Here is a 27,132-nt window from a genome sequence, read left to right on the forward strand (position 1 = left end):
CTCAGTATCCCTAGTTGAAGGCCCCTATCCGTTACCCAATAAATTACATCTCTAATAAGTTGCAGATTCATAGAGCTTGATCTACCCTTTACACCACAGGTCTGATCCCCATCAATTATTTTTGACATCACTTTACTTAGTCTATTAGTATCTTTGATACAATTTTGTAATCTACTGTTAAGAGAGTAATTGGTCTCCAATTCTTTATTGCCTCCTTATCTCCTTTCTAAAGAGATTAAACTTATCACCCCCTTCCTCATAGGCTCACTCAACATTCATTCCTTATATATTTCTTTATAAATGTTAACTTGGTCCTTTTTTTATCACTTCCCAAAAGGCCACATAAAATTCCTTAGGAAAACCATCTCCTCCCGGGGTCTTATTATCTGCTAAAGAAAACTTTTACCTCCTCCTCTGTTATTTCCCCCTCCAAACCCTCCCTTTCCTCATTACTTATTTTTGCATTTAAGTTATCTAGTACCATCTTTCTTTCTTTTACACATACACCTCTTTCAGCTGCTCTTTTCACTGCGTTTCATAAACCTCTCACATTTATCGTTATTATTTTCATCTCCATTTTGATGTCATGATTTAAAACAGTCCCTTATCACATCCCCATTATTTTCATCACTCTGTCTACCTCTTTTTTCTCCAAAAAGAACCCTGATCCTTGCGAATCAGTGTCTGACGTTGTGTCTGATTTTGAGTCCCCTTCTATGTGGCTTTCCTCCTCTTCTTTGCTGCTCTCCAACTGTTCTGTTGTTTGCTCAGTCATTTCCTTCACACTGTCCTTCTCTTCAGAAGGGAGAACAGGGACCGAGGCCAGCTCAGAGTCACTTTCCGATATTACCTCACTCTCCACTCCTCCTCCTTGCAGACATCCAAATTGATTTGAGAACTCAATCACTGCCATTTTAACTCCTGTATCTCCTTCTTCTTCCTCTGATCTTCTTTTATTTGATTTCTTCCTCTTAGCTGTTTTCCACTCTCCCTTTTTTCTCTCCTCAACAGTGTCTGGGATGACTGTTCCCTCTGGGGATGAGTCCATCTCCTCTGTGTCCTCTTGTTCAGCTACCACAGCTTCAACAACAGCCTGTGTCCCAATACTTCCTCCTCCAGCAACAGTCTCCTGGGGTTCAGCTTCCGAAGTAGCTGGCAGAGCCTCCTGAACAGGGCCCAAAGATGCACCAGCACCAGCACCAATGGCAGCATCAACACCATCACCAGCACCAGCACTAGCACTAGCATCAGCATCAGCGACAACACCAGTATCAAAGCCACCACTAGCACCAGCACCAGCGACAGCTCCAACACCAGCGACAGACACTTCCTCTGTGAGTATCTCTGCTATCACCTCTTCAATGTCCCTAAGTGCGTCTGAATATTTTTTTTGTCTTTGTGGACACTCCTTAAACATGTGCTCTCTAGACCCACATAGGTTACATGCTTTTTAAACATTGCAGTCCTTTGCCATATGTCCTGCTGTCATACAATTCCGACAAAAAATATTTTCACACCTCTCTGCCATGTGTCCTGTCTGTCCACATTTTCTGCATGTCAAAGGTTGTCCTGCATAATACAAGTACACTTTATTTGCTCCAAAAAAGAAAGTAGCTGGAGGGTGCACTATCCCACCTGTTGGACTTGGTTTTAGCCTCACCACATACTGTCTCTTCCCATTCCATAGCTCATCCTCATCTTTGCTTTTAATTCCAATCCCTATTACCTCACAGTATTGCTTTAAAAAGGAAACAATATCATACTCTTTGCAGTAAGGATTATACATGTGCACAGTAAGGATTCGTGTTTCTCTTGCAAAAAAGGTTCAATCCAAAAATCCTGAATAGGATCAGAAAAGTTGTTTTCTTTACATTTATCCCAAGCTTTGCTGCAAATGTATTCTCCAGTAAAAGTCACATCAAAAATACTTCTTCCTTGGAAATCCTGATAACAATATACTTCCTTTGCTGTTAATTCCCAAAAATCAAAAATTACCTTTTTTGCAAAGGTCCTTCTATCCATTCTGATTCTCTCTCCGTCTACTTCTTTTCCAATGAAACGCAGGGTGTTCAATAGTTGCGCCCCAGGGGCTGATGCAGAATTCCGAAATGCCATCACCTTCTCTTTCTTGATCCTCAAAAGCTGCGGGCAGGCCACATACTTAATCGAGCCAAGAGGCCGAGAAGCGATGCCCACAATGGTTTTGCCCAAACGCCCCGGCGCAGCCGCCGGCCGGAGCTGCCGGGGTACTTGCTTCTTGGACTGAGGGGAAAAATGGGAAAAAGAAAAAGAAAAAAAGGTGCCAGGCTCCAATTATAAACACGGCCGCCGCCGCCGCCACTGCTGTGCTCGTTCTTCCACTGCCCCGGGATCACTTCCCCTGTCATTTAATTAAATTCGGACTCAATTTATGTTGTCAAGTGTTTAACTCTGGTAATTTATTGATTTTCCCCCCTGAACCCAGTTCCAATAGCCCTATCCCTAGCCCTAGCCCTAGCCCCTGCCCCTAACCCTGATCTCGTCTGATGTCAGAAGCTAAGCAAGGTTGGGCTTGGTTAGTACATGGATGGGAGACTCCCTGGGAATACCAAGTGCTGCAGGCATTACATTTTTTAATTACATTTTACCATTGAAATGTGTGAACAGAGGACAAAAAAGGAACTCTCTGAGGAATCACCCCCGGCTCACCTAACATGAAAGTCATAAAAGCTGAACAGCAATTGCCTGCTGCCACACCACCTTGAATAAGCCTGATCTCCGAAGCTAATCAATGTTGGGCTTGGTTAGTACTTGGATGGGAGACTGCCTGGGAATACCAAGTGCTGCATGCATTGCATTTTACCATTGAAATGTGTGAACAGGGGACAAATAAAGGAAATCTCTGAGGAATCACCCCCGGCTCACCCAACATAAAAGCAGAACAGCAGGATGTTTTACAGAATAGAGTAAAGAAAAATAACAAACTATTCGAGAGCTGTGTTGCAGTGTTGCGGTGAGAGCTGTGGCTGGAGTGCATGTGGAACCTGGGGAGACGTGTTCCTGCCGAATCTACATCATGTTTGAGAAAATAAACTTTCGTTTATAGTTTTTCCTGATATGGACAATTGCCTTCTGATGACACAGAAGTTTTAGGTGTTAACCCTATTATCTGCAGCAGCAGTGATGCAATTTTAAAGCTTTTCACAGGTTTTCAACTTTTTTACTTAATACAAAAATGCAGTTTATGCTCAATTTGATGTAAAGCAGTACTTGTTATATGATCCTGATAGTAATCGTAATGAGGACACAGAAGTTTTAGGTGTTCACTCTATTATTTGCAGCAGTGATGCAATTTTAAAGCTTTTCACCATTTTTCAATTTTTTGTTTTACTTAATACAAAAATAAGAATTTTAGGAAAGGAAAACATTTTGTTCATTAAAAGCAATAGTAGCAGAAATGACCTGAATCAGTGCAAACACTAAGAGAAAAAAACACAAAATATTAAAAAATAGAATGTAAAATTAAAACAAAATTCATGTCTGCATGCAATCCATAAGTGTCACAGAGGTCAAAAAATATTTGTGGTCAAATTTAAATACGATCTGACTGAATAAACGAGGACATTAGCAATAGCAACATGTGTGCTGCAATTATGTGTAAGATTTCTGGAATTGTATTAATTTTTCAAAAAAGAAAAAATGTGCACATATTTGGTGGCTTAAAAAGCAATACAAAGAAATGTTCATCTTGGATTTTTTTTTCAAAAAGTCAAAATTGACCCACCCTGGCTGCAGCACTCATGTTGCAGGGCCCAGCAGCAAGTAAATTGGCGAGGGGCAACCAGGCAGACTTCCAGGGATGCAGAAGTTGCCGGGGGTGAATGGGGACCCAACCAGGGGTGCAGAGTTTCCCACATGGTCTTTATCAGTCACTTGTGCCCTTGGAAAGAAGATCCATCCCGATTTTAGAATTTTTTTTATTGTAATACCGTGCTCCCAGTAATATGCAGCTACCTCCCCCGTATATCTGCCATATATTTGCATTAAGGGAGCAACCCACTAATTCATGCCAACCTTTGGAGAAGGTAAAGTTTAATCATGACTAAGGTCATGTAGCTCAATAGTGACTATGGTCATGTAGCTGAATTGCGACTCTGGTCATGTAGTTGAATTGCGGCTATGGTCATTTAGCTGAATTGCGACTATGGTCATGTATTTGAATTACGGCTATGGTCATGTAGCTGTATTGTGGCTATGGTCATGTAGCTCTATTGTGGCTATGGTCATGTAGTTGAATTGCGGCTATGGTCATTTAGCTGAATTGCAACTATGGTCATGTAGTTGAATTGCGGCTATGGTCATTTAGCTGAATTGCGACTATGGTCATGTAGTTGAATTGCGGCTATGGTCATTGTCATGAAATCCATAGGTTCAGTTTTCTGTACGTACTCTTTTCCATTTAGCTCAGTATACACACTTATCTCAGGGGAGACGTTAGGAGGACAGAGATGTTACTACTCCTTGTGGGGTATTTTTATTACGCTCTTGACCCGCAATATATCCAGATGACTAATATAGCACCCAAGAAATTGACAGACTTATGTATTTAAAGTTTGCAGAAGATGGACCACCTTACCCTGTCTGGGATGAGTGTGGTACTCCATTGTAATTACTTAGGAGTTATATAGGTTTTTCGTCCCATTGGAATACATGGGACGCCTCAATTAAATCCAATCATTAATCTGGTGAGACAGCTCTTATCCCTTTTACGAATAATGGTTTTCAAAAGTTCCGGACTAACTTTTCAGAATGAATAGGTGTCATGTACTGAATGAATTCAAAACTTCACATTTGTCCAACTCTATGATCTCATTCCTTGTTTTCCTCCGAGCCCCTCCTTTATCTGAAAAGTTAAGTGAACCAAAGTTCCCAGGATCTTGGTTTATAATATAATATAAAAACACTACTGTTTATATGTGTTATATATGAGAGATGTTCTTAATATGTGACATCATCTTCTAATTCATTATATTTTGCTAAATTAAAGGTATGTGTTTCTTTTAACCTCACATTGTTTCATCATTTTGTTAATGAGTCAGTTTTAATTCCATATACCATTGTCTAACAGAGTATTTGACAAAAGATTGTCTCGTGCAGTATTTAAGTCAATTAGTTTCACTAAGTTTAAGTGGTAATAGTTTTCATTAGAATTATTTATCCCTTAAAAGATGCACTAACCAGGCTCTGACCTGTATCTGACTTCTGAATATGCTATTCCAAGCAGTTTTCCAGAGTCTCTTGTTTTTTCAAGGCCAAAGTCTGTGCAAACACTTTTTTTTAGATCTATGACCTATCAATGTCTGTTAAGCCATCATTTTTGCATATTATTTCAAGATATATTCTTATCTGTGCTAAACCACTAATTCCATAAACCCTAAATTCCAAATCTACAAGACTTGCAGCTTTGCTAGCATGGAATGCAATAAGACCCCCTCCTTTCTCTACAGCCTGTTCATCGGGATAAGGAGAGAGGCCCCTTTTAGCAATACAGCAGTTTCAAAGAACCACATTATAAGGACTCCATCTACCATCATTAGACAATAGTATAGTGGATTAACAACAAGGTACATTATAGTATATTATTACAAACTTAACACAAAAACATAACACAACACCCTTAAAATTCTATAATTCAATGGATATCATAATGTCTAGAGGTCTTGTTGTTCAATAGAAGGAGAAATAAACTGTACCACTTTCCCTTTTAATTAAATCGAATACTGCTTCCAGCTTTTAATCTTTTTATTAATACAGTAAAGTCATGCACAAGCAATAATACTTGTCAGTTTAAATAATATGTTTTCTTATTATAGCAAATACTTAAAACATACGATTAATCTTATTAAAACAAATAATTAGTTTTAGTTTCAAATATCATTCTGTCTAAAAAAAGGTTTTTATCATTTATTTTATTAATTTACAATACCTTTGTGTCTAATTACTAGTTTTGACCATTGTAAACTATAAACAGTGTAAATTATCACTGAACCTTTTTAACTATGAATGTGGCATTTCAAGATAAACTTAATTAATTTACTTCAGTTTAAAAGTTGCTGCTAGAATTTATAATATCACTTTATTTCTTTGGTGAATCCCTCTAAGATTTAAATCCAAATACAGGCCAGTATAACTGCATTCAACTCTTATATTTTTTATAATGACTGAACTAGGCTTGACCCTGTTCTTTGTTCATACAAAATCCAGCTGAGACACTGAGAATTTTTTCTGTTCATTTATTTGTGTTCATTTATTTGTGCTTTTTTATTCCCAGATTACTAAGTACTTAATTAAAAACATGTGTAGACTGACCTATTTCATGGAGCAAGAGAGCCACCTACTGGCGGTACACGGATACTCCCTCTTTATCCTTCCTTCAAAAAACCTCTAACACTTCATTTTTATGTCAAAGTACATTCCATATTTGAAATCGCCTAGGACATGTCCAGCATATCCATACGTTCCCAGCAGGATTCAGCTTCTGTACCAGGTTTTGCTCTAGTTGTTTCCACAAGAAGTCCCTTGATCCAATGTTTCTCCAGCACAGGTGTGGATTTCCATGGTCTGACTTCATTCCTATAAGATACTTGGACACGTTTAGCTGTACATATTACTTCTATATATTTCCTTTTGTTCACACCGGGTCATTTTGCAAGGTATGCGCTCCATCCAGAATTCTAAAGGAGGTCAAAACTCACTGTGATTCATATTTTTGGGCACTCAATTACTGTTCTTTTCCACATCATCAGTAGCAAACTTAACATAAATGAATCTGAATCAGTTGATGAACCGTGCACTGTAGCTTACTGAGATCCTCCATGCAAAGGAGTCCAATGTTTTACTACATGAAATAACTAGTTCAGCGTCACCTGCGACATTACTATACCAGAATCTAAATCATTAACGTGGATTAGGAATAGCAGCGGTCCTAATACTGATCCCTAGGGTACACCACTGGTTACCTCGCTCCATTTGAGGGTGCTCCTCTAATCAAATTAGGGTTTGGGTTTGGTTTTGGGCTTGGGTTAGGATTGGGGTTGAGGTTCAGCTTCAATGTTTCGGGTTCTACCAGGGGAGTTATTCCAAGGCAGGTACAGTACTATTCCCAACGACAAAAAAAGACCAAAATGTGGAACGCTTCACGAATTTGCGTGTCATCCTTGCACGAGGGAGCCGGAGTGCGCTGACTTTGGCGGCCAATCGGAGCGGCCCGTTCCGACTTTCGGCCAATCGGAGCGGGCCGTTCCAACATTCGGCCAATAGAAACGGCCTGTTTCAACATTTGGCCAATAGAAACAGGCTGTTCCAACATTGGGCCAATGGGAACGGTCTGTTCCAACATTGGGCGGCCAATCGAATCGCGCGGAGCCTGTTCCAACTTTGGAAGGGTGGCGTTTAAAAAAAACCCCAACTAATTCTCAGCTGCCTGCAGACAGAGAGAGTCAGTTTGAAGTCTTTTATTCATATTTAAATGCTGGTTTTCCAATTTTTTAAAACTGTCACCACGTATGTCGACCGTATAATCTTTTAATTTAGTCGTGTGGTTTTTTTCGCCGAATGACAACGCTGTATTGTTTTCGCTGGTCTGTAGACTTTTGTGCGTTTGTTTTTTGTATTTTATTCATATTTTTTCCATGACAGCTTGTATTATTATTATTATTGTTAATATTTTAAAAAATAAACAACAACAACAGCAAAACACGAGTATTCGGCTTTGTGTTTAGCTATGCGCTGTTAGCATTTCGTCGAGATCAAGCGTTTATCATTCATTAATGTATTGCTTTTGTTGTACTAGTATTACCGTGTGTATTGGGCTTTGCATATTTAGCTATGCATACTATTTCGTGGAGATCAAGTGTTTAGTATTTGTAAGTTTTTGCTTTTGATCTATTGCAACGTTTTATAATATTAACTACTTATTTGTTCTTGCCTTCACAGAGTGATTGTTAACTATTTGAAAGGTAAAGTGCTATCTCTTTATATCTCCATGTAAAATTAATTTTACTGCATGTGTTTATTATTATTATTATTTTTATTATTATTGTTATTATTAATGCTGCATACACTGAGTGTTATGAGTGTGTGTATTTGGCTTAGTGTTTTTAGTTATGCATACTATTATTGTGTCTATTAAAATGTTCATCATTCATTAATGTATAGCTTTTGTTGTGCTAGTATTAAAGTGTGTATTGGGCTATGTGTATTGTTGTATGTATCTATCCAGGTATCCCAAGTGAAACTTACACTGCTCAAGGGTATGATAATATTAACTACTGTCATTCCCTGCCACGCAGCGGCCAATGTACTTTCAAATTTAAATCTAACAGTCAACGGTAAAGATAAGTGCCTCGTCTCTAAGCCTATCGCGGTGTAAAAGGAATTGTAGCTAATGTGTGTGTGTGTGTGTGTCTGTTTACAGCCATCATTATTATTAATGATGTATACACTAAGTTGTTTTTTTATTCCCACACATTGACATTCCTAAAAGCTGAAATACTACTTCATTCATCACCCCCTTTATTTATTTTCCAAACTGTACTTGCATTGAATAAATTGTAATTTATAAAGAATGAATGCATATGTCAGAAAATATCTAGATGAGCTTAATCAACTTTGTTCTTCAGAGTAATAAGTAGTAACATGTAAGTTGTATTCCAGTTATCAACAATGGAAGCAACCCCATCCTTTCGAAGGGTGCCAGGGTCCAAGGACTGCTCCTCCAGCACACGCCCCATGCTGCCAGTGTCTCCGCTGCCAATAAGGCGGCCACTGTGCGCTTTGTGGCAAAGGCACCGGAAGAGGTCCAGAAGGATGCTGTGGCCCATGTCGTGTCGCAGGGAGGTGACCCCGGGAACAGCATGCTGGTCCTCAGCCAGAGTATCGTGCAGTTTGGTAAGTACTGGGGTCAAACCTTCCAGTGGCTCCTGGCAAACGACATGGGCTACGCTGTGTCCCTGGTGACCAGCCACCAGAGGGAGCGGGAGGGTGACAGCTCCATGTCACCCTACATGGCGAACAAGGACGCCCTGACCAGCTACGCCTGTGCTTTCCCTGATGTTGCCTCGGCTGTCAGGGACCGGAGAGCACAGGACGTAGCCCGGCTGCGCTCCTCCCAGCCCGGTCAGGAGGACCTGCGCCTTGTGGCCTTTGGGGTGCACAAGGACCTCACGTGGAGGGATCTGTATGAGGCTACGGACAAGGAGAAGATAGGGTTTGTATTGCACAAGTATTAATCTTATTTTTTGTTATGTAACCAAAAATTCAGACACAAATCTAACACTTTGTGTATGATGTCTCGCAGCTACGTCAAATGGCTCCGGCGTCAAACACCCCGAACCGGAACGCAGATGGAGGCGATGCAGAAATACATCCTGTGCGAGACCAGGAGTCCCGGTCCCCAGCGTTGTCACAGGCTGGGTCTTCGCAGGCTGTCCCCACGCAGCTTGCGCCCTCTCGGCCTGCTTCCCCTCGGCCTGGGACCTCGCAGCCGTCCCCGACCCCTGCGCGGTCGCCACTGGCGAGCAGCCTCCATTTTATTATTATTATTATTTATTTCTTAGCAGACGCCCTTATCCAGGGCGACTTACAATCGCAAGCAAATACAAATACATTCAAGTGTTACAATATAAGTCATACAACAAGAACAAGAAATACAATAATTCTCAAGTGTGACAAACCACAATTCAATAATACAGCAGATAATAGTGAAAGTTACATCAGGATATGATTAAGTAGTGATAGTTACATCAGGATATGATTAAGTACAAAATACTACAGATTAAACACTTGGGAGATTACAATATTCTGAGGTACAGGATTAAATGCAGTAAAATAGGGGGCAGATAAGAGCAAAATAAAGCATATTTAAATGAAGGGTGATAGTGTCCCAGGATACAACAGAGGAGTTCTACAGGTGCTGTTTGAAGAGGTGAGTCTTAAGGAGGCGCCGGAATGTGGTCAGGGACTGGGCAGTCCTGACATCTGTAGGAAGGTCGTTCCACCACTGCGGAGCAAGGGTGGAGAAGGAGCGGGCTCGGGAGGCAGGGGAGCGTAGCGGAGGTAGAGCCAGTCTTCTAGTGCAGGCGGAGCGGAGAGATCGAGTGGGGGTGTAGGGAGAGATGAGGGTCTGGAGGTAGCTGGGTGCAGTCTGATCAAGGCATCTGTAGGCTAGTACAAGAGTCTTGAACTGGATGCGAGCGGTGATCGGGAGCCAGTGGAGCGAGCGGAGTAGTGGAGTAGCGTGGGCGAAGCGAGGTAGAGAGAACACCAGGCGAGCAGCAGAGTTCTGGATGAGCTGGAGCGGACGGGTGGCGGACGCAGGGAGGCCAGCCAGGAGGGAGTTGCAGTAGTCTAGGCGGGAGAGTACCAGGGCCTGGACCAGGAGCTGGGTAGCATAGTTGGTGAGGAAGGGTCGGATTCTTCGGATGTAGTGATTTGCGTCCAAGGACGCCGAAGGTCGTGCCTCGTGCACCTTCAGCTCAAGGTAGGTGTTATACTTAATTTCACTATTATTTCCTCATTCATCATGTATATGGCTTATTATTATTATTATTATTATTATTATTATTATTATTATTATTATTATTATTATTATTATTATTTATTTTTTTCTACTTTCCAGGGGTGTCCAAGCGCCAGCCAGCTTCGCCTGCCTTCTGGGAGGAGGTCACAGATACGGAGCTGGTTGCCATCTGCGACGTAGCCCCTCCCAGTAAGTATAATACTCAATTTTAATGTCAGAATCACATATTGTACAGTATTGAGACTCTCATTTTTTAGATGATTTTATGACTGTTTTGTGTTGCTGTGTTTATTAGCTAACGACTGAGTTCCTTGAACGTGGTAAGGTAGGTGTTGGTGACAGACCCTGTGTCTTCACTGTACATTAAAATCGCATCACTCTCTGCCCTTTTTCACTCTCCTGGCTGACTGCCCTGCACAATGCGAATGACTCCTCTCCCACCTCGGATTGCCCCTCCATCCTTTCTCACATTACGCACTGATGGATTGCTTGCATGTTTTTAGTGGTGTTGTAGTTTGTGGCACAGTAGATTTTAATGCAAATCACTACAGCATGCTTGCTTGCTTGCTTGCTTGCTTGCTTGCTTCGATCATTTTAGAGTGTATAGTGCATGTATATCATTAGTAACATGTCAAATCTATGTGTGTGTGTGTGTGTGTGTGTGTGTGTGTGTGTGCTCTACAAGCCGGTCCTGTACATGTCCCTCATGTCCAACAGTGCTCCCAACCGACGGCTGAACCGGCAAAGCAGCCTTCGCAAACGCAACCAGCACAGAGTGCTGAGGTGAGATGTCGTTTTTTTTTTCTTCTCTTTACACAAACTAAGTGTGAAAAAGTAAACACAAACTTTGTGCCCTATATTGCATTGTAAATGTGTGCAGTTATAATGTGCATTGTGATGACGTGACCCCAAGGACTAGTAAACCACAGGTAGGAGACTCGAGTTGCCGTTCAACAACACTCTTGGTGTTCTTTATTTATTTATTTTAATTCACTCTTACCAAACAAACAAACAAAACAAAAACCTAACTCCGGCAAGGAGTGCTAACTTAACCTTTATAAGGAGGCCCTGTCTAACCACGGGACAGCTATCTGTTACCCATAACAAAAAAACAAATATTAAACTTAATTTCTTTAACAACGTGTTTTGTGATCTTTTGTTTTTCCTCTCCAGATCCACACACATGTGCCTTTCTTCCATCCACCTCTCCCAGACGGGTTGAACCTCTCCCTTTTTAAAGGGCTTATCATTAAGTCCAGCTGCCAACAATAAATCAATTAACTGGGCCATCAAGCCAAGACCTCTAGTGGTTGTACAGTGTATTCACAGGGCATAAAGCCCTTTCCATCCTCAAGCTTATATAGTGCCCTTGAATGACTTTATTACATACCCCTCCCCTCAGCTCAAACCCATGGGTTGGAGCGTAATTGTCTGAAAAACAGTGGACCCGTGACAAACCATCTGCATTACCATTACGCTTCCTACTGCGATGTTCAATTGAGAACCTATAAGGCTGTAAGGACAAAAACCACCTGGTAACTCTGGAGTTTTTCTCCTTATTTGTTTTCATCCATTTTAGGGGTGCGTGGTCGGTAACGAGGGTGAACTCTACCCAAAAGATAGTATCTAAGGGACTCTATGGCCCACTTTATCGCCAGGCACTCTTTCTCCACAATCGCGTAATTACGCTCTCTGGGAAGCAGCTTTCTACTCAGATACAAGACAGGGTGCTCTTCCCCGTCTACCTGCTGCGACAACACTGCACCAATACCAGTCTCGGAGTCATCAGTCTGAAGGATAAAGCGCTGTCAGGCACAACTAATATTGGGTCCTTGCAGAGAATCTCTGCCAAGGTCTTGAACGCCTCCTCTGTCTGATCTGTCCATCTCACCATGTTTGGACTCCTACTGCGGGTTAACTCTGTCAGAGGCGTAGCTAGCGTGGCAAAATTTGGAACAAACCTCCTATAGTACCCCACGATACCTAGAAAGGCTCGAACCTGCTTCTTATTAACCGGTCGAGGCCAGTTCTTAATGGCCTCTACTTTGTTCAGTTGGGGCTTTACGAGACCATTCCCTACCACATAACCCAAATAGTGAGCCTCTGTTAGACCCACATGACATTTCTCAGGGTTTGCAGTTAATCCGGCTGTCCTGAGACCACCCAAGACAGCTTCCACCCTTTGTAAATGCTCTTCCCAGGTTTCACTAGAAATCACTATATCGTCTAAATAGGCTGCTGCATAATTAGCATGAGGTTTCAAGATCTTATCCATGAGGCACTGGAAAGTAGCCGGTGCACCATGCAGCCCAAATGGCATTACCTTATACTGGTATAAGCCTGATGGAGTAACAAAAGCTGTCTTTTCCTTGGCACTCTCAGTTAGGGGTATTTGCCAATAATCCTTGGTGAGGTCCAAGGTAGACAGGTATTTGGCCTTTCCTAGCTTCTCAATTAATTCGTCTACCCTAGGCATAGGGTAAACGTCAAATTTTGAAACTTCATTCAACCTACGGAAATCACTGCAAAACCGCCAAGTACCATTGGGCTTTGGCACCAATACTATTGGACTAGTCCAATCACTGCTAGATTCCTCAATCACCCCTAATTGGAGCATCTTCTCTACCTCCGCTTTTATCTCTGCTCTTTTGGCCTCGGGGACTCAATAGGGTCGTAACTTTACTTTAACCCTGGGTTCAGTTACAATATTATGTTTAATTATGTTTGTTCTCCCTGGTAATGCTGAAAATATATCGAGATTTCTTTCAACCATCTCTCTGACTTCTTGGCATTGGGCTGTGTCTAGGGTTGAGCCGATGTTGACTTTAGAAGCTGTGGGCTTAACCTCCTCAGTCTCTGCCTCCTCTCCAGCAAGTACTGTCTCCCTATCTTTCCAGGGCTTTAACAGATTTATATGATAAATCTGCTCTTTCTTTTTTCGGTCCGGCTGGTTAACCTTATAATTTACGGGCCCCACTGCCTCAATTACCTCGTAAGGACCTTGCCACCGTGCAAATAATTTACACTGTGAGGAGGGAACTAAAACCACAACCCTATCCCCGGGCTCAAACACTCTGACCTGTGCTGCTTGGTTATAAGTCCGGGACTGTGCTGCTTGTGCTTTTTCTAAATGCTCTCTAACTATGGGGTGATCTTCTCGATTCGATTACCCATCTCTATCACATGTTCGACTATTGATTTTCCTGTATTGGTTTGTCCCTCCCAGATCTCTTTAGCGATATCCAGTATACCACGGGGTTGTCTCCCATACAACAATTCAAAGGGAGAAAAACCCGTGGACGACTGAGGGACCTCCCTTATGGCAAACATTAAATACGGCAACAGTAGATCCCAGTCCTTCCCGTCTTTAGCGATAACCTTCTTGAGCATACTTTTTTAATGTTTTATTAAATCTTTCTACTAAACCATCGGTTTGGGGATGATAAACAGAGGTTCTTATTGGGGTGATCTTTAAGAGGGCACACAGCTCCTTCATTAAATTGGAGACAAACGGGGTACCCTGGTCAGTTAAGATCTCTTTAGGGATACCAACACGAGAGAACACCTGCACCAACTCTTTAGCAATGGTTTTAGATGCAGTGTTCCTCAGGGGAATTGCTTCTGGAAACCTGGTGGCATAATCTAGTATTACCAGCACATGCTCATGCCCCCGGGCTGATCGTGGCAATGGTCCGACCAGGTCTGCAGCAATGCGCTCGAAGGGTACATCTATAATGGGAAGCGGCACTAGGGGAGCTCTGAATTTACTGCGGGGACTGGCCCTTTGGCAGTCGGGACAACCATTACAGTACTTTTCCACTTCCTTATACACACCTGTCCAAAAGAACCTTTTAAGAATACGCTGTGTGGTTTTTTCAATTCCCAAATGTGCTCCAAATAGATGACTATGTGCCAGGCGTAACACCACTTTCCTATAGCAGACTGGCACCAGGAGTTGTTCTACTACCTCCTCCCCAATGCACGTTACCCTGTACAACAGGTCATTCTTGACAATAAAACAATCACCATCCCCTTTGGTTTTTCCCTCTATTGGTACCCCATTTACCTCAACTACATTTTTCCAGGCATTGACCAGAGCAGGGTCATTTGTCTGTTCCCTTCCAAACTGCGAGTCTGGCACCCTCCACTCTTCTAATACAGCCTGTTCTGGTTCTCCCATGGTAATGTGTGTACTACCTGTTTCATCTATTATCTCCTGAGAGTTACACTGAGTACTCACCCCTTTTCCAACCCTTTTTGAACTCTCCCCTACTAGTACACTTTCCTGAATTGTAGCCAGAGCTCTCCATTCACGCTTGGAAGCCCTTTTCTCCTTCCGAGTTTTTCTGACTTTAACATTATCTACAAACAAGTCAGAGTCTGTAAATGGAAACAATTGCTCCAGACACTCTGTTGGCTCAATTTCACCAACTTTCCTTTGGTCAGTAGGGGGTGCCAATTTCCCCTGTACTTGAAGCAAGTTATGAAAACCTGGGTAATCTCTGCCCAATATCACCTCGTGTGGGAGCTTTGGTAAGACCCCCACTCGAACACTACTTTCAACCCCATTAAAGCTCAGATTCACCTGACAGGTAGGATAGAAATTAGTATCACCGTGGATACAAGTGATACCAGTCCTGAGACCCTGATCCAATTGGCTGCACTTCACAATTTTTTGTTCAATAAGGGTAATAGCACTGCCTGAATCTGCAAGAGCCTGGGCTGGTTTCCCATTTACACTCACAGGGAGCATGAACTGATGACCTCCTATAGCAGCACCCACAACACTGGTTACCCCACAATACTTATAATCCAACACATTGCATTCCATAGGTGTCTGTTCATTTGGGCACTGTACAGCAATATGGCCATACTCATTGCAACGATAACACTTATAATTCTGGTACTGGTTCACATTTTGACCACTATTCAAACCTTGCATCACCCCTCTTTCCCCCAGTCCCTTCACGGTTCTCAACCGCTCTTCAGCAACCCCTCCCCTCAGTTCGATCTTACCAGAGTTCTGGCCGGGGCGCTGTTTCAGAGGAGGTGTCCGCCAATTGCTCCTGGGGGACGTTGCTGATGGGGTTCGTGCCAGTTCCTCTGAGGCGATCTGTCGCTCCACCAAGGCCACAAAGTCATCAAGGGAGGATGGGTCACCTTGTCCTACCCACTTCTTGAGGGACCCGGGTAAGGCTCTTAAAAACCGGTCCATTACAAGGATTTCCACAACTCTGCTAGCTGAGTTAACCTCCGGCTGTAACCAGCGCTTGGCCAAATGTACCAAATCAAACATTTGCGAGCGGGAGGCTCGCTCCTGGCTATAGGTCCACGCATGGAACCGCTGTGCTCTGACGGCGGCTGTCACTCCTGCCCTCGCCAAAATCTCTGCCTTGAGTTGGTCGTAATCCTCACCAGCGGGGGTGCCCAAGTCAAAGTACGCTTTCTGAGCATCACCAATCAGAAATGGTGCCAGACTTCCAGCCCATTGGTTTTTTGGCCAACCTTCTCTGGCAGCGATCCTTTCAAATGCCAGAAGGTACGCTTCCACATCATCTTGCTGGGTCATTTTGGACAACAGGTGACTGGGTCTTATGGGGTTGCTCAAGGGTCGGCCACCCTCAGCTGCAGGTAGTTGTTGTGTCATGTCTTGACGCTCCTCCTGTGCTCTTACCAGCTGGGCCAACAACTGTTGCTGCTGCTGCTGTAATGCCAGGGTAGCCGCTTGCTGCACCGCCATCTGTTCCTGGTGTCTTTTTTCTTGCGCAGCTACTTGGGCAGCAATTTGTCGGTTGGTGTCCTGCTGCGCAGCGGTAACTTGCAGAAGTGCTTTTACCACGTCTTCCATAATTTTTTTTTTTTTTTTTTTTTTTTTTTTTTTTTTAACTAGTCCTCCACACCTGTAGGGGCGTTCACATCCCACTTCTGACACCAAGTTGTGATGACGTGACCCCAAGGACTAGTAAACCACAGGTAGGAGACTCGAGTTGCCGTTCAACAACACTCTTGGTGTTCTTTATTTATTTATTTTAATTCACTCTTAACTTAACCTTTATAAGGAGGCCCTGTCTAACCACGGGACAGCTATCTGTTACCCATAACAAAAAAACAAATATTAAACTTAATTTCTTTAACAACGTGTTTTGTGATCTTTTGTTTTTCCTCTCCAGATCCACACACATGTGCCCTTCTTCCATCCACCTCTCCCAGACGGGTTGAACCTCTCCCTTTTTAAAGGGCTTATCATTAAGTCCAGCTGCCAACAATAAATCAATTAACTGGGCCATCAAGCCAAGACCTCTAGTGGTTGTACAGTGTATTCACAGGGCATAAAGCCCTTTCCATCCTCAAGCTTATATAGTGCCCTTGAATGACTTTATTACAGCATATATGTTTGTTTTTATTTTTCCTGCAGGTGCTTCTTCCTGAAGCATGGAAGCAGTCGCTGCCCAAGGAGCAGCACGAGTGGATCGCCAGGGCACTGTTTATCAGGAACAGGATTGGGAAGCTGGAGCTGACCTCGGACCTGCATCTGTGGTGGTTCCCTCCCCAGCCCCGGCTGATCCACAATCAGCCTCCAGCATCGCCAGGCCCCTTCTTCTGCCGGCCTCTGTTTCTCTGGATGCCCTACCGCATGTGGGCATTCAAGCTGACGTGCACCCAGCCCCAGTGCCTCGGCCACAAGCTGACTGGCGCCGGGCTGTACAAGACCGTCTGGAGGGTCTTGAGCATTGACGGTTGGTACGACATTGCCACGGAGTACCTGGAGTGCCGTCAGTGCAAGAAGAAGGTGGCTGGCTGGTCCGGTCATGTGCTGAATCAGCTGGATCCAGCTCATCGGAGCCTCTTCCCGGCGATTCTCACGTACCGGTAAGTGTAAAGTGTTTTTTTTATTTTTTATTTTTTCATTAAAAAAAAAAGAAAACATTTAGTTACTTCTGTTAAATGATGCACATTTAATAACCGCGTCTTGCAGGCTGTCTTGCGACATGAGGGTGCTGAGGCTGATGCGGGAGCGCACTCTGGGAAACAGTGCCACCCAGCTGTACAATACGCTGTGCGAACAGCACAGCGAGGCCTGGATGCAGCGGTCCCTGCAGTACCTCGCCGAGTTCGAGCCCTTCCTGGCCCAGGGCATTGTGCAGCCCAACATCATCGCACCCCCTCCCATGCTGCCGGTGCCCAGACCTCGATGGCTGCTGAGAGTGTACAGCTACGACGTCCTCTCGCGGCTTGAAGAGGTCAAGGCCAGGGTCACCTCCATGTTCGGGTCCATCCTGAAAATTGACTCGACCAAGAAGGTAAAAATGATTTGTTAACCCCAGCATATTTATATAGAACATTTGCACACCAAATTATTGTTTAAAAAAAAAAAAAAAAAAAAAAACACTAAATTCTGTTGATTTTGTATGTGTTTTCAGGTGACAAAGAAGCTCGTGGGTGCTGCTGCCGGCACGGCTGCCTGGTCTACCAACATAGGGAACGAGTTTGGGCAGGTCCTCATGTCCGTGCTGACCTCGCACGAGGGTGAGGGCCTGCTTCCCATGGCTAGCGGGCTGATGCAGCGGTACCAGAAAGCCGGCGAGGCTCCCCCTAAGCTCCTCCACGTGGACCGCGACTGCTGCTCCCTCGGCGGGGTGTCGAAGGCTGCTGCCATGTTCCCGGAGTGGGACCAGCTGGTCGTCCGGCTTGACATGTGGCACCTGATGTGCCGGTTCGCAGCAGGCTGCACCACGGAGAGCCACCAGCTGTACGGCACCTTCATGGGGCGGCTGTCTGCCTCCATCTTTAAGTGGGCCGAGGAGGACGTTGCCCTGCTGATGGAGGCCAAGCGGTCGGAGCTTGAGGGGAAGCGGCGGGTGTTCGGCCTGACGGACGCCGAGGTCTCGCGCCGCATCTCCAAGAAGGAGCTGGCTCTCCACTGTCTCCGCCGGACTCGGGGAGCGGAGGAGACGGCACAGCTCTTGGAGGAGCTGATTGAGACCTTCGACGGCGAGAAGGGTCTGGACACGATGGGCATCCCACTGCTGGACCACGACCGCATCCAGGCCATCTGGCTGGTGCAGAGACGTCACCTCCACTGCATCCAGGACCCCCCAGGTGTACAGCTGTACACCAAGATCGGGCAGCTCAAGAAGGGAGGCGTGACACTGCTGGTCTACCGCTGCGCGCGCGGGTCGACTTCCTTGGAGTCTTTCCATCTCCACCTCAACCGCTTCATCCCAGGTAAATAACCAATATTGACGCGTACTGTATGTTTTGGGAAGCTGTGTCCTGCTGGAGGGGCTGGTGAGGTGGAATGAGGACCACGCCGCAGCTGCAGTGGAGGGACCAAGACAGATCCTGCACAGCTACAGTGGCTCCCTGCAGCACGCCCTCAACAGATTGAGCCAGAAACTTCTTGGCTGCAGTCTGGTTGAGGATTTCACGAAGCCTGGCGAGTATACAGGTATGTACCAGCGTTTACTTGTCAACTGCTTGTAACTGTGACTATGAAAACAATAAAGCTGCTTACACTTTTTTTTTTTTTTTCTTTCCAGGCGAGCTCATCGGAGTTGAGTACCTGTACTCGCAGACAGGCAGCGTGCTGCAGGCCATCGACTTGGATCCGGACGAGGCTGCAGATGAGGATCTGGACGTTGAGGATGAGGGGTTTGAGGATGACGTGGACGACGAGGTCGAGGACCCCACCATCACTGGCCTCGTTCACCCGCTGGCAGTGCCATCTGCGCCCCAAGTCTCAGTCGCTATACAGTTTGAGGTTAAAGGCTGAAAGAAAAACGCACATAATCTACATAACTACCACAAACAAGTGACTGTGTTTTTGTTGAAACGTTAAACTGTATGTCATGCATTTGCTGTGTTTTAGGCACAACAAACGGCAGAAGGGGCAGGAGCACGCTGTCCTTCAACAGGGGGTGGTACCCCCTTGCGCCAGCGCAGTGGACCCAGAGCCTCAACCGCAGCCGTGCCCGCTGCTACAGGAGGGCATGACATACGGACACCAGCCGTATGTATTTCCATGCCCCCAAAACACTGCGGGTCAGGCAAAGCAGCGGAAACACCCTGGGGCCACGGTGCAGACCGCAGTCCTGGGCCCCTCGGCCACCCCTGCACCACATCCCACTTCATCTCCTTCCACCTCTTCAGCTGCTGCTGCTGCTGCTGCTGCTGCTCCCGTGCCCAGGACCACCAGCTGGCGACACAAGAAGAGGGCAGAGGAGGAGGAGAGGGGCTCCAACACCGGGAAGAGAAAGTATGAGCGGAAGAGAGCAGAGAACTTGTGTTCTCTCTGCGGACAGCCAAAGCAGAAGGAGTTCGGCCACAGCCGCTTTGGCAACATTGCCTTCTGCTCTGCTTCCTCGGGCAAAACTGTGGAGCAGTGGTTGGCTGAAATGCGTGCCAAGAAGAAATAAGTCCTTCTCTCCCCCCCCCTTTTTTATTTTCTCACAGTTTTTACAGTTTCTAATTATTGTAAATTATTCATAATTATTTTAAGAATTATTTTTTTGTCTCACAACTGCAACTTGCCTTGGCTCGGGAGAGATGAAGGCAAGCACTCCCTTTTTTTAAAATTATTTTTTATGGTGGTTCATTGTTTCTTTTTTCTGTTTTGTGTTCTAATGTACCCCATCAAACCTATATAGCATTTCATTCAGCACAAGTTGGACTTTCCTCTGGTCAAAGCCCCTACGTGTAAAGCTGATTGCAATATTGAACCACAAGTTAATGTAAACACTACAATGCATATATTATAATCTGTTTTGTTCCAGTTTAACCTGTTTTGTTTGCTATGTTGAAAGCTGTATTGTTGAATTTGTCTTTCAATGTAATTAAATATTTCTAGTATGGTATTCATATTTCACTGTTTAAAAAGTATCGGTATCTCTGGACAATGCTTTTCTCATAAACACCTGCACTGAACATTGAAATAAAAGTTGTATACCTATTGCACGAGATATGCCTTTAATTTCCATTCATGCAATGTAACAGAACAATGTCCTGTAGTAAATTGTATGTAATTGCCTGGTGTGGATTTAATGCATTTTTCATCTGTGGTTTGATCTTTTTTTTTTGTACACATGTTAATATTTATAAATAAAATACATTCTTATTTTTAAGTGCATTGTATTGCTTCATTTCATGCTCTTTTAAAATGCCTGTAATAGAAAGGAATTAGCAATACATAGTATTTGATTTAAAAAAAAATCTTCTCTGGGGGGTTTCCTTACTGTTGACATCATTAATATATCATCATCATTATTATTAGTTCTATTTAAGGCCTAGTAGGCCGGACTACACCGACTGCCCAGTGGCAGCCGGTGCAATGGCTGCACAACGGCGGCCGGAGAAAAAATTCAATTTAGCACCCCTAAAATAGGGGTGCCAACAAAAACTAGGCCTTAACTAATGAAAGAAAGAACCGGTAAAAATGTCTGTAAATTAAATTTGTAAAACGAAAGGGGAGGTGGTACAGAGCACGCCCCCTAGAGCCCACTGGTCGACAAAAGTGGCCATGTCGCCAGCAGACTCCGCGTGGGCGTGTTCTAACTGAATCCGGGATCGGGTAAGTGCCCTGAACATGGCCCCACAGTCAAAGAGACCCTCCCCGATCATCTTACGCTTCCTGGTCTTGTAGATGGCGAGTCTAGCAAGAGCTAGGAGCAGATTCACGAGGAGGTCTCTTTTTTTAGTGGAGCCACGGACAGGGTGCCCGAAAATAAGGAGGGTGGGTGAAAAGTGCAGCCAGAACTGCAGCAACAGATTCCTCAGCAGCAGGAAAAACGGCTGCAGCCTGGCGCAAAGAAAATAAATGTGACTTACCGACTCGGACTGACCGCAGAAAGGGCATGTGGCGTCCGAGTCGGTAAAGTGACGCAAGATCTCTCCTGATGCGAGCGCTCCGTGCAGGACCCTCCATCCCAAGTCCCCAGCTCCCCTGGAGACCAGCGGGGAGTACAGGGCCTCCCACTGGGGACCGACGCCCTCCGGGGGTCGGAGGGTCTCCCACCAAGCGGTGTCTCGGCGGGAGACGAGGGCGAGGAAGTGGAGGGTGTGGAGCGTCATCGCGTACAGGGTCGTCATCGCGTACAGGGTCCTCCTCGACGCCGATCGGGGCCCGCGCCTTGGGTTAGATCAGCAGGACCGGAGAGCCGGGGGTAGCGGGGGGATGGAAGATGGCTCCCCGGTCCTGATAACTCCCTCGAGATACCTGACAGAGTCTGGGTGCAACGCTGCTTTGCACTCCCGGATCACGCGGCCGGCGGTCCTGATGGTCGCCCGAGCTGCCCTGGCGACGAGCGACTCGGGGGTCAGCCACTCCGACCGCTCGCAATCCAGGAGATCCCAGACTCTGGTCACCTTGGCCGAGATCAGTGCGCGCCGCACAGAGGGGGACTCCAGTGCCTGCGCACCCAGGTGGGGGTTGTGCAGCAGGGGCTCCAGCAGGAGTACCTCGCCCTCGGTCGGAACGGCGTCTCGGCCGACGTTAAACATGCTCCGGGTCCTGAGCAGGTCCTGGTAAAAGACCGGCAGCTCGGGGAGACGGATTCCCGGAGGTCGATCCAAAAGAGCTGCCGGTCGTAGCCCAGGTCGTGCAGCTGGCGCAACAGGAGGGACGCCAGCGTGCACCACTGCGGGGCCGGGTCTGCGTACAGGAATCTCTGCAGGGTCTGAAGGCGGAAGGTGTGCACCTGGCTCTTTATGCACACCAACCCTTGCCCTCCCTCGGCCAGAGGGAGGCTCAGAACCGCCGCAGAGACCCAGTGCTTTCCGGCCCAGAAGAAGTCTGGACCCTGGACACAAACTCAGGGGGCGGGCTCAGGACGGTGAGTCGATGCCAAAGCATCGACGCCACCAATTGGTTAATCACTAAAGCCCGTCCCCTGAAGGAAAGCAGTTTCAGCAGACCCGACCATGACCTCAGCCTAGCAGCCACTTTGTCCTCCAACTCCACCCAGTTGGCTGCGACCGAGGTCTCCGCGGGGCTCAGGTGGACTCCCAGATATTTAAAACTGTCCGCGCTCCACTTGAACTGCTGGAGCGCGACAGGGAGGGAGTCCACCTGCCAGGGACCTACCAGTATCCCGGAGCACTTGTTCCAGTTGATACTGGCAGAGGAAACGGCAGAGTAGACGCTCTGGCAGCTCCGCATCCTCTCCAGGTCAACCGGGTCGGAGGCCACCAGGAGCACGTCGTCGGCGTAGGCCGACAGGACCACCCTCGTGTCCGACGTGCAGAGCGCCAACCCCGTGAGCCTCCTGCGAAGGAGGCAGAGGAAGGGCTCGATGCACAGCGCGTACAGTTGACCAGACAGAGGGCAGCCCTGACGCACTCCTCTCCCAAACGCGAGGGGCGCAGTCAGGGACCAGTTGACCTTCACGAGGCACTCGGCAGAGGCGTACAGCATCCGGAACAGGCCGACGAAGCGCGGCCCGAATCCGAATGCTCGCAGGGTTCCGAAGAGATACTCGTGATCCACCCGGTCGAACGCCTTCTCCTGATCCAGCGACAGGAAGGCGACCGACCGACCGGTCCTCCTGCAGTAGTGCAGGAGGTCCCGAACCAGAAAGATGTTATCGAAAATCGTCCGGTTCGGGACCGTGTAGGACTGGTCGGGGTGGATCACGTCTGCCAGCACGGACTTGAGCCTCAGGGAGGCGGCATTGGCCACAATTTTATAGTCCGTGCATAGCAGCGAGACTGGGCGCCAGTTCTTTAGGCAGCGGAGATCCCCTTTCTTGGGCAGGAGCGTGATCACCGCCCGCCTCATCGAAAGGGGCATCTCCCCGGTCTCGTAGGCTTCCGCCAGGACCCGCGCAAAGGCGGGCCCCAGCAAGGACGGAGCGTACACGTTCACCAGGTGAATGGTAGCATCCCCGTCCCGGATCCGGTGGTGCAACATACGGCCTGGCACGACGTTGACCACATTGAGCACCGTGGGAACAAAGGACCCGGAGAAGAGCGTCGCCACCCCACAAGATGACTCGGTGAGGTGGCTGAACGACACTCTCCCCCCCCACTCCAGCAGCCAGTTGGCCTCGGCCTGCGGGGTGGAGTGGGTTTCCTGCAGGAAGCACACAGAGTAACCCCCCTTTTTCAGAAAGGAGATTACCTGGGCCCTGCGGAAATGGTCCTTGCATCCGTTGACGTTCACGGTCCCGATGCGATACATGTTCCTCTGTCAGGTGTAGTTGGCGATGCTCACGGGAGATCCTGAGATCTCCCGAAGTTCACCAACTAGTCGTGAAATTTTCGGGCACGAATGTGCACGCTCGTGCCCGAAGTCTTGCTGGCGTGGCTGGCCCTGAGGAAGGATCTCACAGAGTTTGACTTTGCGGAGCCCTGGACCGCCTCGGGGGGTGGTTCCTTCTCCCCCTCCGTGGCAGCACAAGGGCCGGAGCTATCATCGCCGGCAGAGGGGGGACGCCCTGCCTGCCCTTCCCCCACTCTGCACACAGCAGAGATGGGGGATTTTTTCAAAACAAAACAATTTTTGCTCCAGGGTCACAAACCCACCAAGTGTGCCTTGGACCCCCTCCCCACTCACCTCTTTCAAGCTGCTGCTCCTGCTCTACTCCCCTTCATCTCCTCCCTCCTCAACACCTCTCTACTTTCTGGTATCTTCCCCTCTGCCTTCAAAAAAGCCTATATCACTCCCCTCCTCAAAAAACCTACCCTCGACCCCACCTCCCTCCAGAGCTACCATCCTGTCTCCCTCCTACCTTTCCTCTCCAAAACCCTCGAGCGGACTGTACACCGCCAGCTCTCTGCTTTCCTGTCCAACCACTCTCTGCTTGACCCTCTCCAATCTGGCTTCCGCTCTGCTCACTCCACTGAAACCGCCCTCCTGTCTGTCACCAACTCACTTAAATGTGCCCGAGCTGCCTCTCTCTCCTCTGTCCTAATTCTCCTCGACCTCTCTGCTGCCTTTGACACTGTTGATCACTCTATTCTACTATCATCTCTTGCTGACCTGGGGATCTCTGGCACTGCTCTGGCCTGGTTCTCCTCCTACCTCTCCAACCGCACTTACCAGGTAACCTGGCGTGGAGCAACCTCCACACCTCACCCTCTCTTAACTGGAGTCCCCCAAGGGTCAGTCTTGGGTCCTCTCCTGTTCTCTCTCTACACCCGCTCCCTGGGCCCCCTCATCGCATCCTATGGTTTCTCATACCATTTCTATGCTGATGATGCTCAGATTTTCCTCTCCTTCCCCACCTCTGACTCCACCATCTCCTCCCGTATCTCTACATGTCTGTCTGCTATTTCCTCCTGGATGCACTCGCATCACCTCAAACTCAACCTCTCTAAATCTGACCTCCTTTTCTTTCCCTCCTCCTCCCCCTCCTCTGATCTCTCTATCTCTGTTCCTCTGGAATCTACCACACTCTCTCCCTCTTCCTCCGCTAAGAACCTTGGAGTCACCCTGGACCCCTGCCTCTCTTATTCCCAGCACATCTCCACTCTGGCACGCACTTGCCGATTCTTCCTGAGCAACATCCGAAGAATCCGACCCTTCCTCACCAACTATGCTACCCAGCTCCTGGTCCAGGCCCTGGTACTCTCCCGCCTAGACTACTGCAACTCCCTCCTGGCTGGCCTCCCTGTGTCCGCCACCCGTCCGCTCCAGAACTCTGCTACCCGCCTGGTGTTCTCTCTGCCTCGCTTCGCCCACGCTACTCCACTACTCCGCTCGCTCCACTGGCTCCCGATCTCCGCTCGCATCCAGTTCAAGACTCTTGTACTAGCCTACAGATGCCTTGACCAGACTGCACCCAGCTACCTCCAGACCCTCATCTCTCCCTACACCCCGACTCGACCTCTCCGCTCCGCCTGCACTAGAAGACTAGCTCTACCACCGCTACGCTCCCCTGCCTCCAAAGCCCGCTCCTTCTCCACCCTTGCTCCGCAGTGGTGGAATGACCTTCCTACAGATGTCAGGAATGCCCAGTCCCTGACCACATTCCGGTGCCTCCTTAAGACTCACCTCTTCAAAGAGCACCTATAGAACTCCTCTGTTTGTATCCTGGGACACTCTCACCCTTCATGTAAATGTGCTTTATTTTGCTCTTATCAGCCCACTATTTTACTGCATTTAATCCTGTACTTCAGAATACTGTAATCTGCCAAGTTTTTAACCTGTAGTACTTTGTATTTAATCACATCCTGATGTAACTATCACTATTTAATCATATCCTGATGTAAATAAAAGTTATTGTATTTCTTGCTCTTATTGTATTACTTGTATTGTAACGCTTGAAATGTTTTGCTTACGATTGTAATTCACCCTGGATAAGGGCGTCTGCTAAGAAATACATAATAATAATAATAATAATAATAATATTAATAATAATAATAATAATAATAAAAACTAAAAACAGCTATTTACATAAAAATAATTTTCCTAAAAAGACAAAAATAAAAGCTTTAAGGTAAAATTAATGAATTAATAAAAGAGTGTTTTAAAAAAGAAAGAAAATTCAAAGAAAGAAAAATCTCTCCTGCACTTGCTTATGCAGGCAAGTGCAGGGAGAGAAAGGAATAACTAAAAAGTGTTTTTTAATAAAAAATAAAAACACTTAACCAGAATGTTTTTAACTAAAAAGGTGCACTACTACTTTAGAAAAATGAATTTATAAAAAAAAGTTGAAATAACTGTTTTTAATGCGTGCCGGTTTGCGGGGCCGCGCAAGGCGTTGGCCCGCGACTCGAAGATTGTGACAGGTCTTTTTTCTTACTATAATGCTAATCTTCTCTGTATCGTACCACTTTTAGTATATGTGCTGCCGTAGCGAACACACGGTGCTTACCTGATACGCGCCTCTATGTACAGCGAGTGGCTAAAGAGCGATTGGTCTTGTGGTGTGTCAAGCATAGTCCAATTGTTTCCAATTGCTCTGCGTATATGCATGGTTGTCCACAATCAACACGCAGAGGGTTACAAACTCTGAGGATATCACATTTGCAGAAAGCGGCTGCACCTTCAAACCGGCTGGGAAAGATATGCAAATACTGACATGTTACCTATGATGTTGACCCCTCCGGATTGGCCAGCATACCAAAAGACTTGCAGGTTGACCAGGGTCGCGTTTCGTATCACAGCGCGGAATGCAACTGACACCTCAGAGCAGGGGGCTTAATACTCAGGGCTAGGGTCAGAGTTAGGGTTTAATAATGACACTCAATGATTATTAGGAATACAGAACTACACAGTTCTTGCAATTATACCTTTAGACACGATGTAGTGGTCATCTAGTTTAAAAACAGTTACAAGAAATAACTGATGAAACTACCTCAGCTGGAGGCCATTCTTCCAGGAACAGGAGTGAATGATGCCAGGTTATACGGTCAGAGGTAATAATATTAATAATAATAATAATAACAGTTTAAACTCACGTTTAATAAAGAAGTGAGCACAGCTATACATCAGAGAGACAGCTGGGAGATATGCAAATACTGACCCGTTACGTAGAAGGTTGACCAGGGTCCCACCCCCTCTGTTGGCGCAGAATGCTACTGCACCTCAGAAGGCGATGGGCTTAATATCCGGGGTTAGTGTTAAGAACATAAGA

At 46.4% G+C, this 27,132-nt stretch overlaps 1 long non-coding RNA gene across 1 annotated transcript; it reads left to right on the forward strand.

Annotated features, from left to right (window-relative positions):
• The first annotated feature begins 10,484 nt into the window (after window positions 1-10,484).
• LOC131708072 (uncharacterized) lies at window positions 10,485-10,889 on the forward strand. The gene is made up of 3 exons (XR_009311243.1): window positions 10,485-10,519; window positions 10,658-10,747; window positions 10,854-10,889. It is a non-coding gene; the product is annotated as an uncharacterized LOC131708072 (long non-coding RNA).
• The last annotated feature ends 16,243 nt before the right edge of the window (window positions 10,890-27,132 follow it).

This window comes from Acipenser ruthenus, chromosome 40, assembly GCF_902713425.1.
Source record: "Acipenser ruthenus chromosome 40, fAciRut3.2 maternal haplotype, whole genome shotgun sequence".
NCBI lineage: Eukaryota > Metazoa > Chordata > Actinopteri > Acipenseriformes > Acipenseridae > Acipenser > Acipenser ruthenus.